The sequence below is a fragment of the Equus asinus genome, chromosome 5 (genome assembly GCF_041296235.1).
Source record: "Equus asinus isolate D_3611 breed Donkey chromosome 5, EquAss-T2T_v2, whole genome shotgun sequence".
In the NCBI taxonomy this organism is placed as follows: Eukaryota; Metazoa; Chordata; class Mammalia; order Perissodactyla; family Equidae; genus Equus; species Equus asinus.
This window is the reverse complement of record NC_091794.1, coordinates 37073212-37081605: the sequence shown is the minus strand read 5'-3', so window position 1 is coordinate 37081605 and position 8394 is coordinate 37073212. Positions and strand designations below refer to the sequence as shown.

At 48.7% G+C, this 8394-nt stretch overlaps 1 long non-coding RNA gene across 1 annotated transcript; it reads right to left on the bottom strand.

Moving 5' to 3' along the window:
* Positions 1 to 229: 229 nt before the first annotated feature.
* Positions 230 to 8183, bottom strand: LOC139045406 (uncharacterized). Its single transcript, XR_011503739.1, has 3 exons — positions 7869 to 8183; positions 3658 to 3824; positions 230 to 587 (listed from the first exon to the last, which is right to left on the bottom strand). It is a non-coding gene; the product is annotated as an uncharacterized lncRNA (long non-coding RNA).
* Positions 8184 to 8394: the final 211 nt, after the last annotated feature.

Below are 8394 nucleotides of genomic sequence, written 5' to 3'. Positions count from 1 at the left end.
CAGAGCAGCCCCCACAGCCCCTGGGCAGGAAATCATCTTAAAACCTACCCTTGAAAGATCCCCTCAAACAGCTCTTTACCTTGGTACAAGGTAAAGTCACCATGCTTATAGTCACCAAGCATTCTCAAATCCTCAGCCCATGGGACCCCCCCCCCCCACATTAGCCCTGTCAGGCAGGCAGCTCAGAGATTATCAGACCCATTTTACAGATGAGGAAACTGAGGTCACACGGCTGGGGAGTCACATCGGCTGCACTGTCAGATTTCCAGGCAGTGGGACCAGAAGGTGGACCAGGATGGGGAGGCGGGCAGGATCTGGATAGATGCAGCCGAGGAGTTGGGGGAATTGGAGGGATGAGCGATCACAGTTCCTCTGTGCCCAGAAAGTCCCACCTTGAGTCACCTTCACTTGTCTTTCCCTGATGGAGCCACCGGCAGCTTCCCAGATGAGCAGGGCTGACTCATCTTTTTTCGCCACCTCTCCAGGGTGCTCTCAGTCAGGCGCTTCTCCTGGGTCTCGTAGGATCTGACTCAAGGTCCGTTTCAGGTAGGCAGTATCTGTGGAGGCTTCGGCTGTAAGGCCCACCTCTAAACAAGAGGAGGTATTTGAGAACTATTCGTGAAAAAAGAACACCGTGAACAGTGTTTGGGCTCTTCAGGAAAAAGAGATGCACAAGGCTACAGCGGCAGTGGCGATAGTAACACCCAATTACATAACAGCATCGACAATTACATCTTGCATGTCTTTAGCACCCGCTTCCAAAGAGCTTTAAGCTCCTCCACGTTTATTAGGCTATTTGATCTCATAAAAGTCCCACAAATGGGTGGTGATCGTTATTATTATCATTTTATAGATGAGGAAACTGAGACCCACAAAGGTGTTAAATGATTTGCCCCAGGGCTTACAGAGTGGAGAAGTAGGGCTGGGTCTGTCCTGTTTCTAGAAGTTTCTCTGGGTGTTTTGTGCATGGACTCTCTTTTGGTGTCTACATTCTTATGAGGCAAGGTGTGGACAGAGGAGGTGACTGGCAGCAGGCTCAGAGAATTTTCCTGTACAAGGTCACTCAGAAACAGTGAGTCAGGCACCCTTATACTGAGGTCAGTTTCCTTTTTCACTTCCCCAAACAATTGTTGTGGAGTGAGCTCACTTGTTGTTCATTCTCAGATCAGGAGCTGAGGGTATTTGCGCAGTTTGCCCCGGAAGGTTTTAACAGTAGCAGTGATCTGAAAAAGAGGTCAGCACTCTACCCTAGGGCTCCTGCCCTCCTGACCTGCCAATCCGCCAGCTAGGTGTGGGGTCCTCTCTAGCCCTGCCTATCACCAGAGCCTCTGCAGCAGTTCTCTGACCCCTAGCATCATTCCCATTCAATCTGTTCCATGACTGATCTTCCTGAAGCTCTCCCCACTCTCATAAATTGTCACTGGGGCCCCACTACCTCCAGCCTCGGCTTGGTATTCAAGGCCCCACCCAGTCAGGTCCCAAACGGTCTTCCCATCCTTTGCTCCTCCCCATCTGCCTCCTCTACAAAATCCCATCTTCAACCAAGATGGTAGGACTTGCCTAGACATGCTTTGTGTTTTCCCAACTCCATAGTTGACCACCATGTCATTCCCCTGGCCTGGAAAGCCACTCCCACCCTCTCTGCCTGCTGGATTTCTATCCATCCTTCAAAACCTATGACAAATGTGACCTCCTTCATGATGACCTCCTTAATTCCACCACCAGGAAATAATCTCTCCCTCCTGAGATGTCTTACTCAGTACACGGGTCTCTACACAAGTAATTCTCTGATTGTGTGTTGTGATGTGTAAAGCTGCAGAGACTGCAGGATTCTGCAATACCCCGCGTGTGTGTGTGTGTGTGTGTGGGTGGGTATGAGGGATGGGTAGAGCTACGTAGAACACCTGAACACAAAGAAAGGATCGAACATTTGCTGAGCTTGGAATGCGTCAATCACTTCTGCTCTGCCAATGAACAGAGAGCCAGGTGTCTTCCTCGGAGGAGAGAGAACACTCACTATAAATCTATAAACACACGTGGAGGAAGAAAGAAAGGAGAGAGGGAGGAAGTGAACAAGTGTGTACTGACCATTTACTATATTCCAAGCACTGTGTTAGAGAGGAAATTTCACAAAAACAATGAGCTCACTTGACCCTCAAAATAGCTCGGAGAGGTAGGCATTATTGCCCTCGTTTTGTGGATGTGTACTGTTGAGGGTCAGGTTCCTCAGGAAACAAACTCTGAGAGGAAGACCCATGTGCAGCAGGTTAACTGGGGAATGCTCGTGGAACAACCCCTGTAAGGGAGTCATGGAAGCAGCCCTGGCAAAGGGAGAGGTCGTACGGCAGTGGTGTTGTCACAGGCCTCAGAGGATCCATGGGGCACTCTGAAGCTTGGGTGGCCCTTCAAAGATGTTCCCCCATCTAGGCAATGGGACTGGGTCATTGTGCCACCTGGGAGGGGCATAACTTAGGCACAACAGCTCCCTTCAGCCAAGGGCATTCCTGGGGAGGGACAGCATCCACTACACACACAACTCCAGACCTGAGAAATGACTGCCCTGCATGCACACAGCACTGCTGGCAACTGGAAGGCTAGGGATTGCCCGCCTTTGTCCTGAGGCACTGTGTGGCTTTCACTCCATCTCAGAAGACTGCCTGGCTACCCTTTTCTCAGGATGCATCTTCAGGAAGACCGTGCCCAGAAAGTCACCCATGAAGAGAACGGTCTCCCCTTTTTCTAAGAGATCTCAGGTAGATCTGGTGCAAATAATAGCAGTGAGAAGGCAGGTAGCGCTGATCTAGTTACTGATGTTTTCTGTTACTGTCTGGTTCTTACACTTGGGGAACTTGGATAGTGGAATCCAAGTGTGATATTCAAAATATATAACAACAAGAAACACCCAGGACAGTTGGAGTGGTGCTGGCAATGTGCATCCCAGCTGAACATGAATTAGACCTGGTGGGCTCCGGAGGACAAGGCCACAGCTCCCCCAAGCCCCATGTGCTTGAGAAGAACCCAGGAAGGGCTTTCTTCAGAAAACAAAGCTGAGAGAGGCAGGTCTCCTGATTAACCTGGGCGTTTGGATCGGCATCTGAGTGGAGGTAGTAATCTATGCTGTAAGCCCCTCCATTTTGCAAGGACTGTGACTTACTTAGCTCTGTATTCTCTCATACCCAGCAGAGTAAAATTTGTTGGATGAAATCTGTTTGACTCTGGGCAAGGCACCACCCTACTCTGTGCCTCAGTGTCCTCATTTATAAGATAGGCTTCCAAACCCTGTTTCTTCTTGAAACAGAAGAATCTGGTGAAGCCCCCTTAGGAGAAGGGAGGTGAGTGGGCCAGACCCAGGGCCCCCTATCCTGCTTTAACTAGAGCAACTCCCCTGTATTTGTTTATGCTTCCATACGGTTTCACTTATGCCAGCATTCCTCAGCTAAAAACAAAGCCTGGGAACCACCGGGCTGCGTATGATATCTAAGGTCCCTTATACACAGCTCTGACATGTGTGAATGCTAGTGAGCGGATGGACAAAGGAATGAATGAATGAATGAGTTAGTGAATGAACTCTGTGCCCCAAACTAACGTAGGCCAGTCCCTGGTCACACCTGTTGTTGGAGCAGATGGCCTGCTGTCCTGGGAGGTTTGGAAACTTACGCAGGGCTAGATCAGAGCTCTCCCGAGTGCTGTCAGTTGCAGGGTTCTGTCTGTCTTGGCCACAGCCACTGACAAGGCCTCCTCCCTCCAGGCACCTCGGGTGCCAGCAGGTCTGAACTGCACATTTCTTTGACTCTCCCAATACGTTGACTCAGCTGAAAGAGATACTGACAACAGCAGTACGAGTCACTGGCAGGTTTGGCAAAAGAATCATTAGGTTTTCTCAGTGTGTGTGTCCCGGGGTGTGGCAGTAGGTCTGGCTTGCTTCAGGTCCCTTCCATCACAGAAAAAGGGCCCTCAATTTTGTCTGTGACCTCCCTTCCACCACCCCTCCCTTCCTTTCTCCCTCTAGGACAGTAGTTCTCAATCTTGGCTGCACGTTGGAATCGCCCAGGGAAACTTAAAAAGTACTGATGCCCTGAGATTCTGATTTCTTGGTTTGGGGTGTGGCCTTGGCAATAGGAGTTGAAAAAGCTCCCCAGGTGATTCTATTACGCAGCCGAGGTTGAGAACCACTGGTCTGAGGACAGGGAGTATCGATCCCAACTTTGGCCTAAATTCTTCCTAGCCACAGGATTCAGACGTGTCTGCTGGGTTTGGGGAAGTGTGGGGCCCAGGCACCTATGAGCAGTGGGGGTGGAAAGGGAAGTGGAGGGACGTACACCCCACCACACCCCTGCCCACTACCCTCGCATCTGAGTCCTGTGGGGAGAGAGGCCTCAGGAGACGCCGAAGGGGCTATTTCCATCAGGAATCCTGTGAGACTCAGAGAGAGCAATCCCGTTTGGTGACAGGGTGTGACGGAGTAGGGGGAAGGGAAGAGGACACCGTGAGGCTCCAGTACACTGAGGACACCAAGTGGGCAGTGCTGCCCTTTTGGGGAGCTTCGAGACAACACCCTGGGCCTGGGCAGCAGCATCTTACAGGGCATGCCAGCAGCAAGGCCCAACTTGGAGTGGCTGCAGGCTGCGCAGCATCAGAGAACAAACAGGGTGTGGAGAGCAAACATTTGCTAAGACAGGGCATCCACTCTCGATGGCAGTCCCATTCACGAGCACAAGTGGGGTGCTCCCAAGGGGTCCTCCAAATCACGGAGTGAACCTCTGGTAGATGGGAGCAAGCGGCAGGGAAATCTGGTAATTTCATTGATGGGAACCCACCTGGACTTATGGGATGGTGAGGGCTGTGGACACCTGGGTCACAGATACAAGCCACAGTCATGAAACCGTCTGGGTGTGGCGGTGGTGTGGTAGTGCACGACAGAGGCAGACTAGAGAAGCAGACATTTGCCAACCTGCTTGAATTGCCCCCTGGTCGGCTCAGTCCCGCTAAACAGCTCTCATGCTGTGTGCTCCCCATCTAGGCAGGGTCTTCTCAACCCAAGGCTTCTCTGTGTGCATGTTCTCAATACGAATTATTTGCTTTACTTCCTGTGCAAGTTCCTTCTCTCTCTCTCTCTCTCTCTCTTTAAATCACATTTTCTCCTAAATTAGAAAACCTCTTTAATTGTTAGCAGGAGCTGAGGCTCTGCTCCTCGCATGGACAATATCATTAAACATTGGAAAATAAACAAACTGGAAAAGTTTAAGACATTTTCAAACCCTTTGCTTCCCAGAGGGCGTCTGGGGCCCAGGGCAGGACAAGGTTCTGCTGGCCTGGGTTTATACTGTGTTGATGACTTGACCCCTCCAGCTGTGAGAAGCCAAACTGACAGCAGGGTTGTTTTTACTAAACTTCCCAGGATTGCAAACTTGATTTGGGAGGCATTTGCGCTGATTTGCGCTGAGGTCTCCAGCGACTGCGCCGAGCTTCCTCCTTGGGCCGAATGCATGATGGGAGTGGGCCAGTGGCTCTCGTAGCTGACAGCTGTTGTAAACCATCGCTGTCCTCCGGAGTTATTCCACAGGGCCAGGGGAGGAGAGGGGAGCTGTGGGAGGGGGTGGCGTGTGAGAACATTTCTTTCCATCTTGCTGAAATGTGAGTCTAATGAAATGATAATGAGGTTGTGGCCTTTAAGCTCCATTGAGCTTCTTGTGCATTGTAATTTTACCCAGAGTGGGGCTAGTTTTTGAAATGATTAAAACTATCGATTCCTAGGCCTGTGTGGCTTGAATCAGAATTCATTAGAGGCCCAGAGGTGAGGGATAAACATTTCTCCTTAGTTCAGCCAGGAAACAGACCCCATCTTGTGGGTCTCCTGCCTGCCCACCCACTTCTCCAGCAAGACCCCTGGTGCACAACAGGCTGATGTGGGGACCCCTGGAAGTGTTGGCAGACAGACAATAAACGGGATCCAGCATCCATAGAGCGACAAGTTATCAAAGTCCCAACCATGACTCCCAGCCATTTCTTGGGACCTCTCCCTCAGGTTGGAGGAGGGAAGTTCTCAATGTTTAGTCTTGGTCCTTTTTTCTTACAGGAGTTTTATGTGAAATGTCTTCTCTGTGAAAAGAAACACATAGAAACACTCCAAAGTGTGACCCAGAAAAATACTGGAAGGAGAAACTCCAGCTGGGAGCGGTGGCTGACAACGTGACCTGAACTTGGATCTCCCGAGCACCGTCTTTCACAGGATGGAAAGAGGGGTTTCTTTCTCTGATATTTGATGTCACCACCATGCTGGCTCCCAAGAGCACAAGATCACTCCTTTCAACTTCTAGTTCAAGTTCCCTTGAGCTGAGACAGGCTGGCATCTTAAAAAATAAGCTTACTTTGAAAACAGTATAAATGTTCCTCAAAAAATTAAAATAGAACTAGCATATGATCTAGCAGTTCCACTTCTGGGTATTTATCTGAAGGAAACAAAAACATTAACTGGAAAAGATATATGCACACCCACGTTCACTGCCGCATTATTGACAATAGCCAAGACATGGAAGCAACCAAGTGTCTATCAATGGATGAATGGATAAGGAAAATTACACACAGGCACACACACACAATGGAATATAATTGAGTCATAAAAAAGAAGGAAATCTTGCCATTTGCAATGATATCGATGGACCTTGAAGACATTACGCTAAGTGAAATAAGTCAGACAGAGAAAGACAAATACCATACAATCTCACTTATATGTGGAATCTAAAAAACAAACAAAAAAACTTGAACTGGGTGAAGCAGGTCAAAAGGTACAAACTCCCAGTTATAACATGAATAAGTCCTGGGGATGTAATGTACAGCATGGGGACTATAGTTAATAACACTGTATTGTAGATCTGAAAGTTGCTAAGAGAATAGATCTTAAAAGTTCTCATCTCAAGAAAAAAAATTTGTAACTATGTGGTGATGGATGTTAATTAGACTTATTGTGGTGATCATTTCATGATATGCACAAGTATCGAATTATCACGTTGTACACCTGAAACTAATATAATGTTATATGTTAATGAAATTTTTTTTAAACTTTACTTAATATTAAAGGAGGCCAAAAAGAAAATAATTACAGAAAAATGTCAACAGCATAAGGATGGGCATGTTTCCAAAGTATGGGTGTCTTGTTCTACCTTAGCTCTCTCTGTTCTCGCCTTAAAGGGCTGAGGCAATTTATCTACACTTGGCCTGGCTCCCTGTCTGGGTCCATGTGGGGTCCACATCTTAAAATTGGTCAGCCTGCCATCTTAATCTCTTCTCCAACAAGCCTAAAAGGTCACATTCTAACCGCCCACCTGGGACCTCCTACTCACATAGAGGTTCTGGTCTGAGGAGCAGGCTTTATCCACAGCAGACTGGGGGTCGTGTGAGCCACTTAGGAAGACAGTCAGGGTGCAGTCCTCCACATGGGGCCGGGAGCATACAGAAGTCTCCTTGACCCCCATCCCTTCCTCTTCTACTGCCTCACTGGGCAGCTGTGATCATCAAACACGCACAGCAATAATTATACTCAGACAGGAGCTTCAAGGTCACACACACCATGATCCTGTCCACATTTTGGAGATGACGTGATATATTTCTGGTTTTCCTGCTCACTTTTTAAAAGTCAGCTCAGGTATCGCCATTCTGAAGCCCTGTCTATCCCAGGCGAATGGGACGCCTTTCCTCTGGCTTTCCAACGCTTGATGGGCACCTAGGGTCCCCTATACCACATTGTATTATTATTCTCATCTTTTTCTCTGTGTGGCCCCCACTAGACTGCAGGCTTCTTGAAGGCAGAGTTTGCATTTTATTCCTTTTTGTATCTCATTACCCAGCACAATGCCTGCCCCATAACATACCTGAGTGGATGATTGTTAAGTGAAGGAAGGAAGGAAGGAATCCAGGATGGTTGTCATCTGATTCTTAGGACAACCTTGTGAGTCAAGCAGGGCAGGAATATGAGCTCTGATTTCCTGAAAAAAAAAAAAGAAAGGAAAGAAACGGAGCCTCCAGGAGGGTAGGGCCTTGCTTAAGGTCACCTGATTCCTGGAGCTGGCGCCAGGGCTGCAGTGCAGTCTGGTGGCACTGACAGAGGTGTGCGTTTCGCTGCCCACGCTTGCTCAGTCTCCTAAGGCCCTGTGCCATTCGAGAGTCTCTCCAAGGTGCCTCCTACACAGGTGGTTCCCAAGTGGTTCATATCAAGGTCCCCTTTTATTTTCTCCGCCTGCCCCACCCCCAGCACCTGGGCTTTGAAAGATTTGGCCTAGCAAATGAACTGCAATTATGCGGTAATAATGACTCCATTTTCTCGTTTTTATTAATAAAAGACATATGCGACGTGCCACTCGGTGCTTTCAGCTGAGAGAAAACGTGTTTCCCCCGCTA